The sequence below is a fragment of the Castor canadensis genome, chromosome 6 (assembly GCF_047511655.1).
Source record: "Castor canadensis chromosome 6, mCasCan1.hap1v2, whole genome shotgun sequence".
Classification (NCBI taxonomy): Eukaryota; Metazoa; Chordata; class Mammalia; order Rodentia; family Castoridae; genus Castor; species Castor canadensis.
Window position 1 is genome coordinate 58,288,273 of NC_133391.1, and position 20,196 is coordinate 58,308,468.

Sequence of the window (20,196 nt, forward strand, 5' to 3'; positions counted from 1 at the left end):
TATAACTAAAGCACAAAGGACTGGGGCCATGGGGCACGTGGTTGTGTAAGGCCCTAATTTCAAACCCAAGTACTGCAAAAAAAGGAAAAAAATGTATAATGTAAACCACATGCCAAGAAGGGATCGATGAATTTTTCATCTATTATCTTATTTGATCTTCATATTAGCCCTATGAATTTTACTAATTACTTTTGAATTAGAAAATCAAAGTGAGACATGGTGTTATGCACCAGCTCCTAATTCCTTAGGAGACTGAAACTGGCCACTGAAGAATGGGAGCTAGTCCTTTTGGGTATTCTATAGTGCTAGCTGCTCATGCAGGTATCATTCACAGTAAGTGTAGTGCCCTATCCCTACTGGGCTTGTTTCCAAGTCCAGTGCCTTTCCCCAGACATAGATGGCAATCAATGTAATGATGAGGCTTTTCTGTGACTGTGTTAGGTGAGATTATGTGTGTCTGTGTCCAAACATAGTTACAAATCCCATATTCTGCCTCTGACTTGGTCTCCAGGTGGGCTTTGTTAAAGAAGCAATCATGAAGTTTGAAAATTTTGCTCGCATGTTTGTGGAAGGCTGTCAGGCAGGCACATGGTCTTGGCAGTAGGTATGCTTTGTGATTTTTCTATGAAGGACCATTTCAGTGTACTTTGTAATGGGCTCCTATCAAGGAATCCTTTCTTCATCTTGACAAGGTACCTCATACATCTATAAATAAAAATTTTAAAATTGAATTGTTTTGTCAGTATTGAAATTTGAACTCAAGGCCTTACACTTCTTATGCATGTTTTCTTCCAGTTGAGCCACTCTGCCAACCCTAAAATTTTGAATTCTGGCCATGATGCTAGAAAACACTCCAAAGTGGTATTTTGTATCAACACTAAAATATCCTATGTATTTTACTTGTATGCTGTTCCCATGTGTCACATTGTAAGGCAAATGCCCTAAAGTCAGTGGACAATTAAGGGCCCAGGGCCTCTTCCCATCCAGTAGGCCCATCCTTTACAGTTTTTATTGTTTTTTGTGGTGGGGGTTGGTGCTAGAGCCTTATGCATATGTACACACTGTACCACTACACTTCTAGCACAGCCATCTCCCCCACAATTAATTTGAACATACATCTCAATATTTATGTATTCCCTATCTTGTTTATTAATGCAAAAATAATTCTGCTTTTTCTTCTCTGAAACACAGAAATACATCTGACTGTCTTTTTTATGAGAGAAGCTTGTAGTTATGTATGTCAGTAAATGTGAGAATTCACCATGGTGCTAGTGTCATTCAAAATATTTACCTGTGTTTATTCTCTGATGCAAGAAATTAGGATAGCAGGAAAAATTCATAATTACATGGAAGAAAATAGAAGCTGCCATCATTTATTCTTTCCCTCACAAAGTGTGGAAAGGTATTTTTCTTCTCATACCACTGTAGGGTAGAGGAAAATATCACTACTGTATATGCTTTGCTAAAACTTGAGCTATTTGAATTTCTTGCAATAAATCATGAACAAAAAACAAGAAGTGGACTTAGGAAGCAAGTCAGCCATTATAACTCATAGAATGATCATGATTCAAACTTTGGGCAGGAAAGTGAAAAATTGGAGAAGTGACATTTGCTTAAATACCCACTGATTGTTTGCTGATATAAAATAATTATTAAATATTAGTAGGCAAATGGAACTATGGCTATTTTTTTTAAAAATCTTTATCTTTAAGGTAATTAATTACTTCTGGGCATACTGGCTCAATGCCATTAATTGCAGGTACTCAGGAGACAGAGATTGGGAGGACCACCGTGCAAGGTCACCCACGAAAAATCTTTAGTGTGACCATCATCTCAATCAACAGCTAAGATTTGTTGGCACACACCTGTAATTCCAGCTACACAAGAGGCATAGATATGGATCATAAGCATCATTGTTTGAGGCTTACCCTAAGCAAAAGTGATAGACTCTATTTGAAAAATAACTAAAGCAAAAAAGGACTGGAGGTGTGGCTCAACTAGTAGAGCCTTTCCTACCATGAGGGAGGCCTTAAGTTCAAACCCCACTACCACACTTCCCCCAAAAAAGGAGTATACTCTCAAATATTTTTAAAAAATGCTTTGCTGTCTCCAATTTACTTCTAAGTACTTTGGTGGGACTCATGAGGTATAAATAAGGCTGGCTCCAAGTAGATACCTGCTAATAGTGAGTAGTGGACACACAAAAGAATGTTGTGAAGTCTTCTTTATGTATGTTGGGTATTTCCCATTTAAAAAATCTCTTTTTAAAAATTTCAAAATTTATTTTTTATATCCTTAGTGTGTTCTTTATTTCATGCAGTATATATGCTTGTAAAAATTAAAACAAAAATTATGAATGCAAAGGGAGTATCCCCAGTCACCCATGGTACTTTTATCGAAAAATCACTCCTTTTCATCACAGAGTAGTATTCTGTTGTGTGGATTTACCACAATTTTATCCATTAGTCTGTTTATAAATATTTGGATAGCTTCTAACTTTGGTTCAATATGAATAATGTAGGCATTCATACAAATCAGTATTTGGACATAAGGCTTCTTTCCTTTTAGGTGGAATGGATTTGTTGTGTCATATGGTAATTACATTTCTAATTATATAAGAATCTGCCAAACAGTTTCACAAAGTGGTGTCACCATTTCATAGATTTTGCTTTTGCCTTATGTCTATCATCCATTTTATGTTAATTTTTGTAAATGATATGAAATGTTGATTGTTCACTTTTTACACAGGAACGCTGTTGTTCTAGCACAATTTGTTGAAATGACTATTTTTATGATGCATTCCAATTCCTGTATACTGAAGTTTATTTAGGAGTAAGGAAAGTTTATTCTGAAAATATTCAGCAATATGATTTTATTATCCATTTTGTAATTTATAACATTTTGGGAGAGAGAAAAGTCGTACTCCATACAATATTCATCCTTTGTCCTTGAGAAACTTCTTCCAAAAATTAACCTTATTTAGTGGGACTCCATGACCATTGGCTAGCACATTTCTGTTACTTCTAATTCTATCCCATGAATATTATTGATCACTGACTTTGTATCATGTACTGTGTTAGGAAAGATTAAAAGAAAAACAAAATATTTCTTAGACATTCTCATTTCAGGATACAGGCATCAAAATATGCCATTTACAATCCAGTAATGGCTGTAATAAAAGTTTAGAAAAAATATTGACAATTGCAGAGGAAATAAATTAATTTCCTAGGGAATTTGGAGACAACTTTGCAGATATTGTGACACTAGAATTAGATTATCTTTATTATAATTTCATTTTGCTTTTTTCAACAAAAAGAAACATTCATTATAGAGAATCTAGAAAATGTAATCAATGTTAAGCTGAATTTTAGGGTGATTGCATTCTCACCACATCACTAAGAGGAAAGGAGAGATGTGCTTCATCCATTCTTATTTCTCTGCCTTAATGGTGCTTGATTTGATCCTGGCTTTTGTGTTGTGACAGACAAAGTAGTTCACCATACCTTTTCTTAAAATAACTTTTGGTTTTGCCATGTGATTTGTTTTAAGCTATAATCTACAAGTTATCAACTGTATACATATAAATTATAGTTTCATGAGTTTTCTTAGATAAATGAACTTGTGAAACTTGGTATAAATGAAGATATAGAATGTTTTCAAAACTCCTAGAATATTCCTTGTGGCTCTATGTAGTTGATCTTGTCCTCTTCTTTTGGCAAATATTTCCACATTTCTAAGAAGTGCAAGTGCACATGGTAATTTCTAATTTCCATCAAATGAGGTATTTTGAAATACTTTTGAAGACTGCTATTGACTTTTGAAGCAAATAGCAATGTGATGTTAGCTAACATGACAAACAGAGGCTTAAAATGTGCATGCAGGGATGGGTTCTTTGCTTATGCCTCTGCCATCACTCAGCACAGACCATGTACTAGACACCTACAAAGAGAATGAAGACACATACAGCACATATAGAATTTACCTATAATTTAGATTTCAGCCTGGCCTAGATTAAGTAACCAACAGGCAAAAGAGAACAGTTGATTGCTCTTTTTCCACTGAGTTTGACAGGGATTGTTATCCAGCCACCTAACTAAGTGGCTGAAAATATAGGGGCAGAGTCTACACCACACAACTTCTAATAGAGGAATCAATGAACTATTTTCAGACATGCAGGTAAAGCTCACCAGTTGGCAGATGAAATAAAGATCTGTTACTGAGGAGGAAGAAGTGGGTCTGGAATTAAGAGGCATAAACTTTGGCAAATCATTTTAATCTCTCTTGCTTTCTTTATAAGACTACTAAAATAAATAAAGTCATAGCTATCAATGTTCTTTGAAAAGATTAAACAAGTGATGAAAGTGCAATTTTTGAAAACATCTTTTTGTTTCTTTCCTTACCCTTAGTGCTTGAATGGTGCTTGGTTGGTAGTAAATATTTGCAAATTGATGATTTTTTGGAAACATTTTCCTCTGCCCATAATTTGCAAAAAGATGAAGTACATTTATAAGAAGGGGAGTAATTTCTTTTTCATACAAGAATGGGGGGGAATGGTAAGAAAATAGCTTTCTCCTATAGTCTATCACACTTGATAGACAGGGAGTTCCCATTTCATTTTCTATGCCTATTCCCCAACTCATTTAACCTAAAATTAAATGTTTTGTTATAGTTTTATAGTAAGATTTTTTGGTCCACAGTGAGTTGTATTAAAGGGCCTTTATTTGAATTTAATAATTGTTCTTTAGCTAAAAAGCAGAGTTTTATTTACTAAATGCAGATAGTTAAGAAAATGTCAAATGAATCTCTGGATTCAGAAATTAGGTCACTGTGTGAGGAAGAAAATGTCCATTTATCCTTCTCCATTCTCTGTTAGACATAAAGTAAGATATTGCCCTATGATGTCTCTATTTTAAGATGTTTGCCTTTGGTGCACTTAGAATTCTTGTCAGAGCTTTGCTATCCATTTGGGTTTGGATCATGTGGACAGTGGGATCCTTATATCAAATTGTAGAGAAATTCAACTAGAGATGTAATCATAACATGTCCAGCCTTCTTATAACTTAAGGTGCCTTTTGAATCAAAACTTCTCTGATGATTTCCAGAGATATGTTTTGGTAGTGTAGTTGAAGGGTTATTTCAAACTTTAGCTTCAAATTTTCCTGTTAAAATATTACACTGGAGTTTTTGAACAATATTGCATATGATCATATATCACCAATATGAAACCCACTGACAATCTGGAAGCAATAAATTTTGCTTAAGTACTCTTCATTATACTGAATGCTTCATCTTGTGACAGATATTCTCATGAGGGTTTTAAGTGAAATTCTTTCTGTCTCACCTAAAATCTTTTAATAGCTATTCCTAATTCTGAACAATTTTTGGCAGTCTAGTTAATATGTTCTACCAATGTAATTTAATATATCATTGTCATTAGTGTATTAAAAATTACAGTCCAGCCATAGTATTGTAAGAAAGGAAGGAAAATTACATTTTCTAATTAGTTTTACTGTTCATTTTCATCCTAATCTTTTCTTTATTTCACTTTCTAAATATCTATTAAATTTGCTCAAAGATCACAGGCTTGCAATTTTTGACTTGAAAAATCTATACAATCACAGAAAAGAAATAAACAGTAAGAACATGAGTATAATTCATATCCTGGATTCCTAATCAGAATCCAGGGTATTAAAACTGTTTTACCCTACTTACCAAAGTTTACCTAATTTCATTGTCCTCAGACTCCAGAGGAAACCAAAGCTAAATAGAAAGAATTTAGCAGCATAGTAGGAACTTATATGCTTTATGAGTAAAGAAGGAATAAATTGTTTAAATTTCCATGGTTTAAAGAAAATACCATGAGTAAAGTGTTATTTTTGTAAAAAAATAATAATGAAAAGAGTTTCTTAAACTCAATGTTGCACATACTCAAAACTTTTGGAAACAATCTTAACATTGTCCTCTTATTTTTGCTTGATAACCATTTCTTCATCAAAGTATTCACTGTCTACCTTTATTCTTCAGTGCTCCAGCCACTCTGGGTTTCTTTCAAGAACTAAGACAAAAAGAACCTCTTTTTTTCCCTCATAGCCTTTAAACATCTCATCTTCTGTCTAAAATACTGTGTTATAAATATACATGTATATAGATAATTTACATATGTTTTATTTGTTGAAATTATCATATCCATGTTAACAATATATGTTTAATCTTACTTCATCCAAAGCATCACATACTTCACCCCCTACTCCATAATTTTTAAACACATCCCCAACATACTAAGAAAGTAACTCTTTAAGCTGTTTGGTGACATGCCACTTACTTCTGTCAACTTTCTGCCAGACCAGATATTGTTATACGGGAGGATTCCAAGATGGCGGCTAGAGGGAGGAAGCAGAAAGCGAGCCTCCTATAGTGAAATCTTGGAGAGACGCTGGAGACACACTTTGCAGGAAAATCACCGAGAAGAAACAAAACTTTGACCCCTCCACACCTCCAGCCAGCACAGAGAATCTCCACTTCACATTAAATGGAGAAACAAAGGGGGCCCCCAGGCCATCAGTCACCCAGGCCCAGATGGCTTGGGAAGACACGGACAAGGTGAGCTTCGCAGTACCGCAGTACTCCCACAGACAAGCCTGGCCCAGAGCAGCATAGTCCCCTTGACAGACTGACCTCCACCCAGGGAAAAAAAGAGAAACTGACTAATAAGCAATAAGAACAATAAAGCCATGTGGGAAAGAGGGTGGGGCGTACTGAGCACAAAAGATTGGGGGAAGGGAATCCTTCCCGGATTGTAAATAAACAAGCCGGGCAGGCAGGAGAAGCTCCGGGGGGAGCGGGGGCACACACCCAGCAACCAGGAGCAGGAAAGCTTGTGAGAGTGGCAGAGGGAGGAAAACTCCACAGGAGAGGAGGGAAGACCCCCTTCCCATGTGAGCTGTAAACAAACATGGCAGCTGGCAGGAGCAGCAGCACCACCCAGTAATCAGGAGCAGGAAAGCTTGTAAAAGTGGCAGTGGGAGGAAAACTGCACAGGAGAGGGGGGAAGACCCACTTCCCACATGAGCAGTAATTAAACATGCAGGCCTGACAAAGCAGGTGCAGTGTCACCTTTCCCAGCATGCTTGGAAATGGGAAAGCTTGTAGCAGAGGCTCACACACAGGAGAACTCTGAGTAAACAAAGCCTGCAGAGCCAGGTGAGTTCTAAGCTCACCCCAGAGATCTGCATAAATAACACCTCCAGCAACAGCAGGCTGACAGCAGCAGGCAGGCAAGCCACAGCTGCAGATACCATTCTCAGAACTATCTCCAGACTCTTTTTTTATTCTCTTTTTCTCACTACCTTTAATGAGAGAACAACCGGATTACACCTGCATGCTGAAAAACTTACTGAAACTGAATTGAATTTGAACTTGGGACACTTGCTGGGTTTTTTTTCTGTGTGTGTGTGTAGCTTTATTCTATTTTATGCATCCCCTTTGATGAGACAACTACAGAACAACATCTGAGGCACCATCTCCAAGATTGGAGACTGAGACGGACACCCAAATTATTAAGACTGAAACTTCATTGCATTTGAACTTCGAGGGTTTTTGGTTTTTTTTTTTTTTTAATTTTCTATTTTTCATTTTATTTTATTTTATTTTTATATATAGATAGTTCTTTCATTTACTTATTTTTTATTTTTATTCTTATCTTTTTTTTATTTTTTATTTTCAATCCTCTCTCTGTCTCTCTAATGCCTGTTCAGCTTACTGTCGATTAGTACACTAATGCTCCATGTTTATACCTTTGAAACTTTCTTGTCTGATTCCTTGTTCTGTATTCTCCTTCTTGTCTGTTTATTTGTTTTTCCCTTTTCTTTAACTTCTTGCATTCCATCTCCGCTCACCCTTCCATTCTAAATATTACCATTGTTATTATTACAAGCTAGAAAATACTTAATTGCACACAGTACAGGGACAGTAACAACACCAAAGACAATGATGGGAAGACAGAAAAAAACAGGGAAACCAGTTTCCCCACAGCAAAAAATTACTACAGGAACCAGAGGGGAATGAAGAAAACAGATACTTAGATCCAGACTCCAGCAAAATGAAGATAAACTATGTCAAAGGACCTAATGAAGCCCAAAAGAATGATTTAAAAGAAGACATACTACAGGTACTCAATGAGAATTTTAAGGAGATGATACTGGATAGGGTCTACAAAATGTACAGGAGACACTCAAGAAATTCCAAGATAACAAAAATAGAGAATTTGAAAAAGCAAAAGAAGAAATAAAGGAAACCATAGAAGCACTGTATAAACACCAAAGTGAACAGAGAACACGATGAATGAACAGATAAATGAACTTAAGGGTGCAGTAAGAACTGAAACCTATCAGCACCATTATTGTCAACATTCCTCCCTTTTCTCTTTGTTAAGGAAGGAGGGTATTGTGTTCACTCTGGCTTCTCCTAGCTGGCAAGGGGCAGTGTAGGGGAAGGGAGGGTTTGTTGGCAAACAATGTTGGGTTGGTGAGCCCTATGATGGCATACACCCAGGCTCTGAAAATGAAGATTTCCTCTCCCCTGAAGTTGATGAAGGTCCCTTGTAGCCATAGGTCATAAAGAGTCTCAAGCCAATCCTCCAATCACCACATGGTTGGTATCAGCCAACTCTCCTCACGTTTTGGAGAGGTTGGTATCCCTGGAGGTACAACTGGTTAAATTTTTGATTAGCAATAGCAGACATGTAGTATGATACAAGGGAGGAAGCTTAAGAATAGGACAGCAAGAAGAAACATAGACATTAGGATGGGCATTGGCCAGGAGAACCACTGTGAAATGTTGTTCCCTAGACAATTTCAAGAGTCCTCCAACTACAGAGAGAGAAATGGGTGAACATACATTATCTAAGACCCAAATAGGAATATTAGGAGGAGCATAAAAACGTGTCTGCTCAGGGACTACATACCTAGGGATCTAAATTCTGCAAAATCTTATAACTGCCAGGAAAGCTGTAAGCTGTCTTATGGTATGGGGGTTGGGAAACCGAAGATTGGGTTGATGCAGAGAGTGAGTCTGTCCCTTTAAGGCCACACCTATGTGGGTGACCTGTGGAGGCAGGGGCTGTCAGGATTTAAATGTAACACTCTTGGATAAAAGAGAGCTTAGCTTATTATTTTATATAAATTGACACCTTTAACTTTTTAAATGTTTGTACCATATTTAGATAAAGTATAACATAACACTGTTACAAGGTGGTCATTTAAGACACATAAGCAAATATGTAAATGAACTCTAATTTAGTAGTACTTAAAGCTTGACAAGATCAGCAGAAAACACGAATAATTTCTTTGATAAAACCTTTCTCTGTAATGGTTTTTTGTAGATGTTACTCAGAGCAGAACAATATTAAGATAACCTTCTTATTTCATAGACATAGAGAATTTTATTTTATTTTGACATGACCCTAAAAGCCTTTTAGGCAACTCTTAGATTATATTCAACTTTAACTTTATCACACACCAGAGCTTTATTATACACTTTTCAAACTTACTCAGACCTTCATACAACATACTAAACCCTTTGACAGTTTGTCCTTATCCTTCCTGTTTGAAACAATCTTTAGGACAAACCCTTCTTTCCAAACTCCCTTCCCATTGAAAAAACCATTCCTTTTTCCTTTAACTTCCCCCAAAATACATTTATTACCTGTCTATATCCTTTCCAGTTGTTTACTTTGTAGCTTGTATTTTAAAATTAACTTTTATAAGAATTTTAAATTTATTATAGGGGCTGGAGCAACTAATTAGTAGCCTTTGTTGTGTTAAGTAATGGACATAAGGCCTCATCATCCCTCTGGCTTGAGGGGATATTGTTTTAGGTGTGGAAACTATGAGGGATTTTTGAGTTTTTTTTGAATAGGGAGGGCCGTCCTGGCTCATCCTACACTCATCTCATCAGTCCACACTGTGGAATCTCTTTGTTCCTGAAGGAGGGGGTAGCAGAGATAGCTGCCTGGAGGGAGGAGAATTTGAGCTTTTAATTGAGATAGCAAATCCTGTCCCAGGAGGGACACTAGAGTTTTAGGTACTAAGAGGAAAGAGTGACAGAAGAGGAAGTCTCCCCAAGAGCAGGCCAGAGGCCAGGTAAACTAGCACTCTAGGGACTGGTCAGATTTGTCCCAAATGATAACTTTTGTCATTGGAGCAGGGACCAGGAGAAAAAAGTAAAACAGAGAAATGGGCTCCACTGTCTTGGAGGAAAATGACCTTTTCTTTTTCTGCCATTATGGCTCCTCAACATTGATGCCAAGAAGTGGAGTGTGGCCAGGAGGCTTGGACACATCAATCCATAGGAAGAGGAACCTCATCTTCCATCTGGTGACAGGAGCACTTAGACCTCCAGTGGTTACCCTTGAAGAGGGCAGGGTCCCGGTTTGGGGTGGGGCTGTCTTCCAGGCTGTCCCCCCTTAAGCATTCTCTGCAGAAGTGCTCCTCTTGTCCACCATGGTAGCAAGTTCAGGATACAGGCCCCAGTCAAGTGGGACCCTCTCTGAAAGCAGCAATGAGGCCATGGTGTCTCTTTTCTTTTTCTCTCCTGTTAGTAAGGTCCCAGACATACAGACATAGCCATAAATACAGACATGGTTAGCTGTATTACTTGGCTCAATGACTCTTCCCTTCAGCCACAGTCTGAGTTTTTATGAATATCTGGGGCTGACTGTTAGAAATTTATCTTTGAGGAGAATCTCTCTCACCTGTGACTCTGTATCCATTGTGGTATGTTTTCTGATAGCATACTTAAGATGCTATAGAAAGGTAAGAGGATTTTTTTAAGTTGTTGCTGTAAAGTAAAATTGTTATTTTACATTGACACCTGACACTCTGGAGAGCAAGTCTCTGAACTGTTCTGGCCCTCAGTTTCCTCACTTGAAGAATGAGGGATCTGGTCTAGGTTAAACTACATTTTTCTTATCTTAGAAAGTAGAAATTTTTATAGAGGACCTCAGTTTACGTGTTTGTTTTTATAGAAAAGGTCTAATTGGAGTATGGTATTGTAACTTAAGGAACCCTATGAAGGCCACTTCTCTTGCTCACCCAAGGCATACTGAGACTAGGCCTCAATACAAAGCTTCCAACATCTACCAGCTAGAACACTGGAAGATGCAGGTCCCATCTAGAAAGAACAAAACATTAGGATCCTGTCTTTTAGCTAACAGCAGGCAGCCTCTTTAATAAAGGCTACCATTTTAACAAAGAAATAAATCATTTGTAAAGTTAGAGAAGGGCATTCAGAGGGCATTTCATGTCAATAACAGTGCCATATGGGACAACTAGTGTTAATATTTGGAGGGAAAAATTTATGCTGAGGCCAAAGGTATAGAAAATTCTAAATGAGAAGTTTAGAGACTACAGTAATGTCTGTTTTGTTATTTCTGGAACTATAACTTTGAGCTAATAATTGGCTTACAAGGGCTGGATCTGATGGCCTGAGGTGTGAGGTGTGGCTAGGAGCAGGACTTGTGCAAGGTGTCACTCCCTCCACACACACCTGGGATAGTGAGCCTGACTGCCTAGGCCTGATCCTGTGGCCTGTCATCTCTCTCCCCTTCCTGTGTACTCTGTGTGAGTTTATTCTAGGGGAAGTGGTGGCAGACCACAGCCATTGTCAAGTGTGGCTGGCGGCCCAGGATATACTGGGTCTTCTCTATGGATTTTCTTAGCTATGGCAGGCGTTTCTGCTGTGTCCAGAAGCCAGCAACCTGTGCACAGGTGTGCCTGTTTGCTTTCCCTCCTCCCCTTGTGTGGGGGGAGTTACAGCATGAGCATGGCAGCTGCAGTTTTTTGTAAGTGCTTTTGTAAAGCAGCTGACTTAAAGTTACTTTAGACTGAGAGGCCTGGCAAACTAGTTGGAATAGCTTAAGTCATAAAGTACCATGCTACAAGTTTTCATGGGAGGCAGGGTACCAGTAAGCCCAGGGAGGGGAAGGCAGACAGATACAAAGGACATGTGGTGAGACTATGGAGGAGGCAGAAAAGGTGTGCTGACATCTTAGGTAAGGGAGGGGAAGGCAGAGCCTGGAGGCATGACACACGCTTAAGGGATTAGCCATCACCTGTGTCTAGGTTTCTCCCATTGATTGGTACTGGCAGGCTTTCAGGAAACGAAACCTCCACTCTCTGGTCGCCAAATAAATCTGAGGCTTGGTCTCAGCCCACAGGAAGGGAGCATAATCTCTCCCAGAGCTGGAACTGCCTTGAGGCCAGAATTGGCAAGGAGTGGCTTGCTTAACTCCATGACAGGGAAAGTTTTTCAGGAAGATAGGAGGAGATAGGTATGGTAAGCAGTGCAAGAAGTCTGTTTATGTGGGGAATGAGGAGATTTGGATATGAATTGGCTGATTTAGAAACTGGTTTACAGGCTGATAGGATCTGCAAAGGGGAACAGAAAGTACAGACAGAGGGTTTGAAGTCAGAGAGCTGGATTTAGACAGAGGTATGAAAAGGCTTGGACATAATGGAATATCTCCCCATCGTCCCAATAGCTCACAGTAGTTATATGTCCCATAAAAGGTTAGGATCTAAAGACCCAAAATGGGGCCAGTGACTTTGGTTGTCTAAAGGACAAGTGGGACAGATATGAGTGCAAAAGCAGATTAAATTTTTTGGTTTTATATTTGAGGTCAAACTCAAGGTGTCTAAATTATAAGGAGGCATCTCTGTGGGGAGTCAGACCAGCCCCCATTGTGGGGCCTGGTCCTGGAGGGCTATAATGGGAGGATATTATGAATCATGGGGTGTCCCCACATGACTCAAATACCTGAGAACAGCACAAGGTGCACGAGAATCAGTCGTCACTGAGTTCTAGTGGTGTGCAAGGCCAAAGGGCCTGGGGCTATGGGTCATCTGGCACCAGGCTTTTTGGATGGGGGGCCTCTGAGACCCATGAAAAAACAGAACCAAGCCTGATGAGAGGGAAGGGAACCCCTCTACTGTCTGAGCCCCAGAGATAGCCAAACAGAAAATGCTCAAACCCCAGAGACACCAAAGGGAGAGACTGCAAAGGGAGCCCAAGAAGGGTATGTGGACTCACCAAAGAATGTCCGGTGTTGGATGCGAGCAAGGGCAATCAGGAGGATGAGTTCTGGCCAGTCACATCCTCAGGGTGGTCATGGGGTGAGTGAGTCGGAATCAGGGTCCCACCAGGATTAGTGGGGAAATCTGCCCTGACTCATGGCACCAAAATGTAGGCAAATGTAGGCCCCAAAAATGACCACAAGGAGAGGAGTGATCTGGCCAAGAGATTCTTTATTGCTGGGTGGGAGAGAGAGAGAGCTGAAAGAGAGAGAGAGATGGGCAGGGGCTTAAATACTCCTCAGTGAGACTCGGCATGATCTGATTGGTTAGGATCTTATGGTTCATGCTGATTGGAGGTTGGGACAGAAGCAGAATTCAAGCTAGACTTGAGGCAGGACCGTGACCCTGGAAAACAGAAGCTTAAGGGTGCAGTAAGAACTGAAACCCATCGGCACCATTATTGCCAACAAATAATATTCATAATAAAAATCCCTGTCTATTGCTATTTTCTTGACATTTTTCACGGTCCTTTGACTGACACGAGATATTATCCTGTAGATAATCTCTGCTCTGTGGCACCTTTAGTCTTTCTAAATAGAAAAACATATCTCCTTTCTGATCTCTTTTGAAGGACCTGACAAGGTGTTATTTTTTCAGCACATTCTGTTTGTCTTTTTTGTAATGAGTACACAAAGCTTAGAAGTAATATTGATCTTCTAGATCTTTTTAATTCTGATAAGATAATTCTTAAATGTCATGAAACTATTTTCTTCATTGAATAAAGAAAAACAATGTCATGGAAACTGTTCTAATTGCTATAAACCACACATCCAACTCAATTTTTGCACTTCTTATTTTGTAGATGAGATCTCATAAACTTTTGGTCCAGTGTTGCTTTTGTCTAGGATCTTCCCGACCTTAGCTTCCCATGTTGCTAGTCTTACAGATGTAAGCCAGTAGGGCTTTTTTGTTTTTCTTCTTTTGTGTGCTGAGTATCATATCTAAGGTCTCTAGCATGCTAGGCAAGTATTCAACCACCAAGCCACATATCTAGGCTTTTGAATATAGTTTCTTCACTTTAGTTTTTTATTCTATATGAAATGAATCAAAATTTTGGTATTATTTTATTTATAGAAATCCAAATATTACTTAAACTTTCTATCTCAGTTTGAGTAAGAAAAATATATATTAAGAATAAAATCAAGAAAGTTAAATTTTAGGAAACTCTTGAGAAGGTAAAAATGCCCTCACAACTCTAGTGTTAAGCACTCATGCATGGCTCAAGTTGTTCTAAGGCACTGAGTTCAAAACCCAGTAACAAAACCCAAAACAAACATGTAAACAACTGCTCAATTCAAATATGATATATGTTTCTTAGAATTATTTTGTAATTTTTTAAAAACCAGCATATTTTCCAGACAGAGAAAGACTACCTCAAATATAAAGCCTTTAAACAGTAGCTATTCACTAGAATTTGCTATTTCCGGTAAATTTTCATGCCTGCAAAAATCTATGCAAAGTTGCCTATGAAATTATAGCATCATTTTGGATTAAGAGATATAATGAGGGTGTCATTTAGAAGGTGGCTCTCACAAGCATGAGAAAAAAATTCTGACCTTAAAGTAAAGCAAATCTATGAAATGAAATATGCTTTCAAATCATAGTGGTAAATATTTCATTTCAGAGTTCCATGTTTTTATGTGATGGGGATGTGGTTCCTGCCTTGGTTCATTGCCCTTTATTGCTTAAACTTCCTGTCATGAATATTCTTTCCCCTTTGTTCACCTGGCCACTTTCATTAGTTTTCAAATGCTTTGACATGAGATTATTCACCTTAAAAATAAAGGACCCTATAACTATTTTTAAGTATTCTACTTGTGAAATCTGTTTACAAATAATAATTAAATGGGAAGTGAAATATTACTGTAAATCAGAAAAAGACTGCATAATCAGCACATCTTAAATTACTTTTCCATTACTGAGTGAATAATCTTACTGGGTTTAGAAAATTATTGAGTTAATTCCTCCACAGCTCTTCCACATTTGACTGGAAGTGTTTGTATTCAATGTGACTTCTAATTCCCATCAAATTAGTTATTTTGAAGTAATTGTAAAAGCTACTAGTGACCCTGGTAGAAAGAGCTGCTGTAAATGCCTTGACTGTCATTTGTCTGATATGGTATATGCAAAGTGGCCATTCTTCAGAAAATGCCACTTGAAATGAGAATTTCAATTTTTGTTTTAACAGAGTTGCAACTAGATCTGGAATAAAGATCAATTAGTGATTGAATGCTAAGTAAGTTGCTTACAAATTCTGTTTATAACCAACATTATCAGCTGGACAGCACAAGACAATGAAGGTGAAACTGAGTCAGTCTTTTTTTTATTTTCTGCAGGTGTTTTAAGAACTTTTTATTATGGCATTTACAAAAGTTCTTACAATATATCAAAAATCTCATACTTGAATTCACTCTGTCATCATTCTCTTTTATCCCTCCCTCCAGCCACTCCTGGAATAGTTTTAACAGGTACCATTTGTTTTCACTTACATATACGTGTACACAGTGTTTGTACAACATTAACCCTCCCGTGTCCTTTCCCCACCTCCTTCTACCTCCCACTGTTACCAATCACCCCAGGTAGGACCTATTCTACTCTCCTGATTTCCCATTTTGTAAAGGAAAAAAAAACGACATTTTTGTTTGTTTAAGATAGCTATCCAGGGAGTTTCCTTGGAACATTTCAATGTATATATGTATTATAATACAAACTGGCTGATCTCCTCTAGTTTTCTTCCTTCTACCTTAGTCCCCTTCTTGTGGTGATTTCAGCAGGCTTAAAAATTCTATATTCATTCTTGTATAGGAAATACATCAAACATATTCACTTTCTTAACTTCCTTCTTTTATCCTCCCTTTCACATATGTGACCTCCACTTACTGTAACCTGTTTTACCTAATATGGATGTATTGGTATTAGGTTTATATTCCACATATGAGAGAAAACATGTGAATTTTGTACTTCTGAACCTGGCTAATTTCACTTGAAATGATATTCTAAAGTTCCATTCACTTACCTACAAATGACAAAATTTGATTCTCATTTATGTCTAAATAAAATTCCATTGTATCTAAATACCACAATTTCTTAATCCTTTTATCAGTACTTGTCACATAGCTTAGCTATTGTGAATAGTGCTGTGAGGTCAAGGGTGTCTTTTAATTATATTTCTAAGAAATGTATTTTACCATTCAAGAATCAGAGCAAATAAAATTAAAGATACAGCACCATTGTTGCAGAAAACAGTGAGGGAAGCAAAGTCACCAAGACCACTCTGCAGGAAGCAGGAATTATCTTATGCTAGCAGGCTCAGGGGATTTAAGTTCTCAAAGCCCTGAGTCCTGATCTGTGTCAGGAGATTCACCCTCTGGGAGGGTTTTGCAACCTGGGGGTTTTCTAGTATATAGGTCAGTTACAGGAAAACAAATTTGTTACAGAATCCCCCAAACACATCCTTATAGAATGTGGGTAGTGTTACAGGAAACATTGTGGGGCGGGCTTGAGGCATGCAATATTGCAGAGCTGGCAGGAAGCTACTTACAGACTCAGAGTGTGGAAACCAAGGTGAATTCCAGACATGAAGTAAATCTCAGAAAAATGGCCAAGATGACTCCATCATTCCCCACTTTGATCCTCTTACATATTATTTGTCAAAATGAATCATCTCTGCCATCGTCAGGGATGGGATTTACTCTTTGGTAACCTTGTAATAAGTATAACCGTGTGGCCATTTTCTGTTCTACTATGGCTTCTTTTAGGGTCAATGCAGACTTCATGACCAGTGGTAGCAAGCATGGGAGTATAAGACAGCCTAACACCATAATTAATACAGCCACAAACATGGTTTTAAATCCTCCTATTGCAGAGAACCATCCTCCAAGCAAATCATCCTGATTCCACCCTTTCCACATTTGAACTGGAACATGAGCAATCTTTCTCATTCTGTCTCTGATCTCTTCTATTACATTTCCTATGTCATCAATCTGAAGACAACAGTTGCTCAGATTGGACCCACTCCTTCTAAGGCTAAGAGATAAGTGTAGAGCAAAGCAGATTTATTAAATTGCATTGCACAATTTGGTGCTCTGCCTAGCAAGTATATTGTGAACTTTTGCAGTTTCATTGGTTATGATCTCTACTACTGATTGGAGCTATATGATACTGTTGACCATATCTCTATCTCTATCTCTATTTCTATCTCTATTTATATAGATATACATATATATTGGAGTCCAGTAGCTCCAAGAGCCATCCTCAACCCAGATGGCTTGCCCATAATACTGAATCATGCCCTCTGGGGGCCGTTCATCAACTTTCCAGTTTCCAATTTGTATGCTCCTTTCTATAGCCCTCAGACTCTTTGGGTGCCCCTTTTCAATAGGCTACAATTTCCAGCTGTTTACCTTGAGGTAAGGAGAGGAGGAAAAAGGAGGGAAGTATTGTCCCTAGTATACAGGTCCCGGCCCAGAACTGGGGCAGTCTAGTATAGGCAGTCCTTCCAAATACGCAGTATAATCCTTCTAAGACCTACCTTTCTGTCTGTGTCAACCAGGGGCGGTGAGCCCACGGTGACATCACAACCAAGTCTTTCCTGATTGGACATACTGTGTAAGCACTCCCTTAAGGCCCCTCCCCCTCCAGGTGCCAGCCACTTTGTGCCAGTCTCCTGGCAAGATCTTGTGATCTTAGGATCACTCTTCTCCTCCAGTCTCCCTCGTCAGCTTGTTAAAGGTTCAACTGGGATTACATTTCTGTCCTGTTCCATACAACTCCCAATCTGGAACCCACATTTTGGAGGACAAGAAGTGTTTGTAGTCGTGACTACAAAAACACCTCAAGCCCTTTGCAGTGCCATCAACCCTTAACATTGGATGAGGCAATTTCCCTGCAGGAACTACATCTCCCATCATGTGGAATGATATTACCTTATCTGGATGCAAAGCACAGCACACTGGGAAACAGCGGGTTGTGTTTCCAGGCTTCTGTGTTCCTAAATTCATCAAAACATGCAAACCCACACATTGGCTGGCAAGCACCTCAAAGTGACCACATTAATTCACTTCATGTCAACAAAGAAATTAATTCACTTTGATTGAGAAGTACACCAGCACACACAGAATATCCTCAATGAGTGCTTAGTATTCCCTATTCAGAGAAATTGTTACCATCTCTCCAGTGAAAGGCAGCTTTCAGGAAGACCAGAAACTGTGAAATACCATGAAAACTTGGGAAGGACATTCATTACTGCAAGACTCTGTGGAAGAAAACAGTACACTTTTTCTTCATGGAATTGAACACATACAGTCAGAGCGACTCAAGGTTGTTCCACAAAGTTACTTCAGGGATTCAACCTGATTTCTACAAATCAGTGAATGGCAAATAGAACAAGAAATATCACACACACACAACACACACAAAGTGATGATATCCTGACTGTTTTCTAGTAAATGAATTTCTTAAGTTCTATCTAGTGAGTAGCAACGTTGAAAAAGACCAGAAGTCACTGAAGACCAGGACACCCTGGTGCTTTTAATCAATTCCCACAGTGTTAAAGAGAGATTGTGATTCAAGGATTCTTATACATGCCTAAACAGTGGATAAACTCAATGAGTGTGAAATAGTGTATAGTATGGGAATTTATTAGAAAAAGCAAAGAAATCAATACACTATGACACTATGGTTTTACACACACACACACACACACACACACACACACACAAACAGGAAACCTGCCTATGTTTCATGCAGTGGAAAGTTAACCAAAATAGCTGAAATCCTGGTGATACCCTACTGTGAGGATACTACCAATACTTAAAAAAGCATCAAACTTAGAAAAATTCATGAAGTAGATCATTTCCACCAATGATCTTGGAAAGAAGACATATGACAAAAATATGCCAATGAAGAAGTAAAGCCTAATCCAGCACAATCTGTGCCTGAAGCCATCACTGAAATTGAAATCATGTTTAGCAAGCCAATGATACACATTGACACATGTATCAAGTTACCCAGATATACACTGGGCATGTTCAATGAATGCTAAATATTTTCTCACCAGACAGTTTGTCACAGCTGATCGTTGGAACTGCAATGCTGAGCCAAACCCGAAATTAGTGACTTCCAGGAAGCATTGCTGACTTGCACTATTTGGAATAGAGTATCTAACAGACACAGGTAAAGGAAATACTTTACAACCACACAAGCCCCCCAACACACAACAAGCACACAGAGTGGCTAAATTCCATGAATATTAAGTATTCTGGTATAAGTGAGTTTCTGCTTTCATCTAAGTAAAGTACCTTCAGAAGCACCAATATTAATGAACACCAGGAAACATGGGTGACTCAGGGTAATTTCTTCAAACATTCATTGCCATGGTTTTATGTACCCTGCTGGCCAGAGAACAAGTGATGTCAGATCAACAGGTGACTGGAAATCCATGTAACCTCATTCCTCCCTTGACAGTTTTCTAGTACCACACCATGAGATCTGGTGTTCATGGGGAGCCCCTAAAATCAAGGCAGCCTGTGTACCACAGTGAGATCCAGGGCATCTTGTTCTGCTCTGTTATATTCAGGCCCAAAGGGCACAAAGGCCTATGGACACTCCAAACTGTGTGGCATGCTAGCTTAAGCAAGCAGTGAAGAATGAAATCCCCAATCTTGCCATGTTCATGTCACCCATACGCTCCTGCTGTACTTGCCCCATTTCCTAGGCCACACTTAACTGAGAAGTCGTCCACATATGACAGGGGCACCTTCCTCCTGCTTCTTCCTGCTTGTCTGGCTAGGCTGCCATAGCAACAGGCTTTGCAGGAGCTGCCTCAGGATTCTCCAAGTTTCAGGGGTGCAGAGCCCACTGAGACAACAACCAAGTCTTTCCTGATTGGTTGTACTGCATAAGCACTCCCTCTAAGGCCCCTCCCCATCCAGGAACTAGCCTCTTGTGTGCCAGTCTCCTGGAAGTATCTTCTGTTCTGAGGGTCTATCCTCTCCTCCAGTTTCCTTCATCAGCTTCTTCAAGGTTCAACTGGGAATACATTTCTGTCCTGTCCCATAGAATTGCC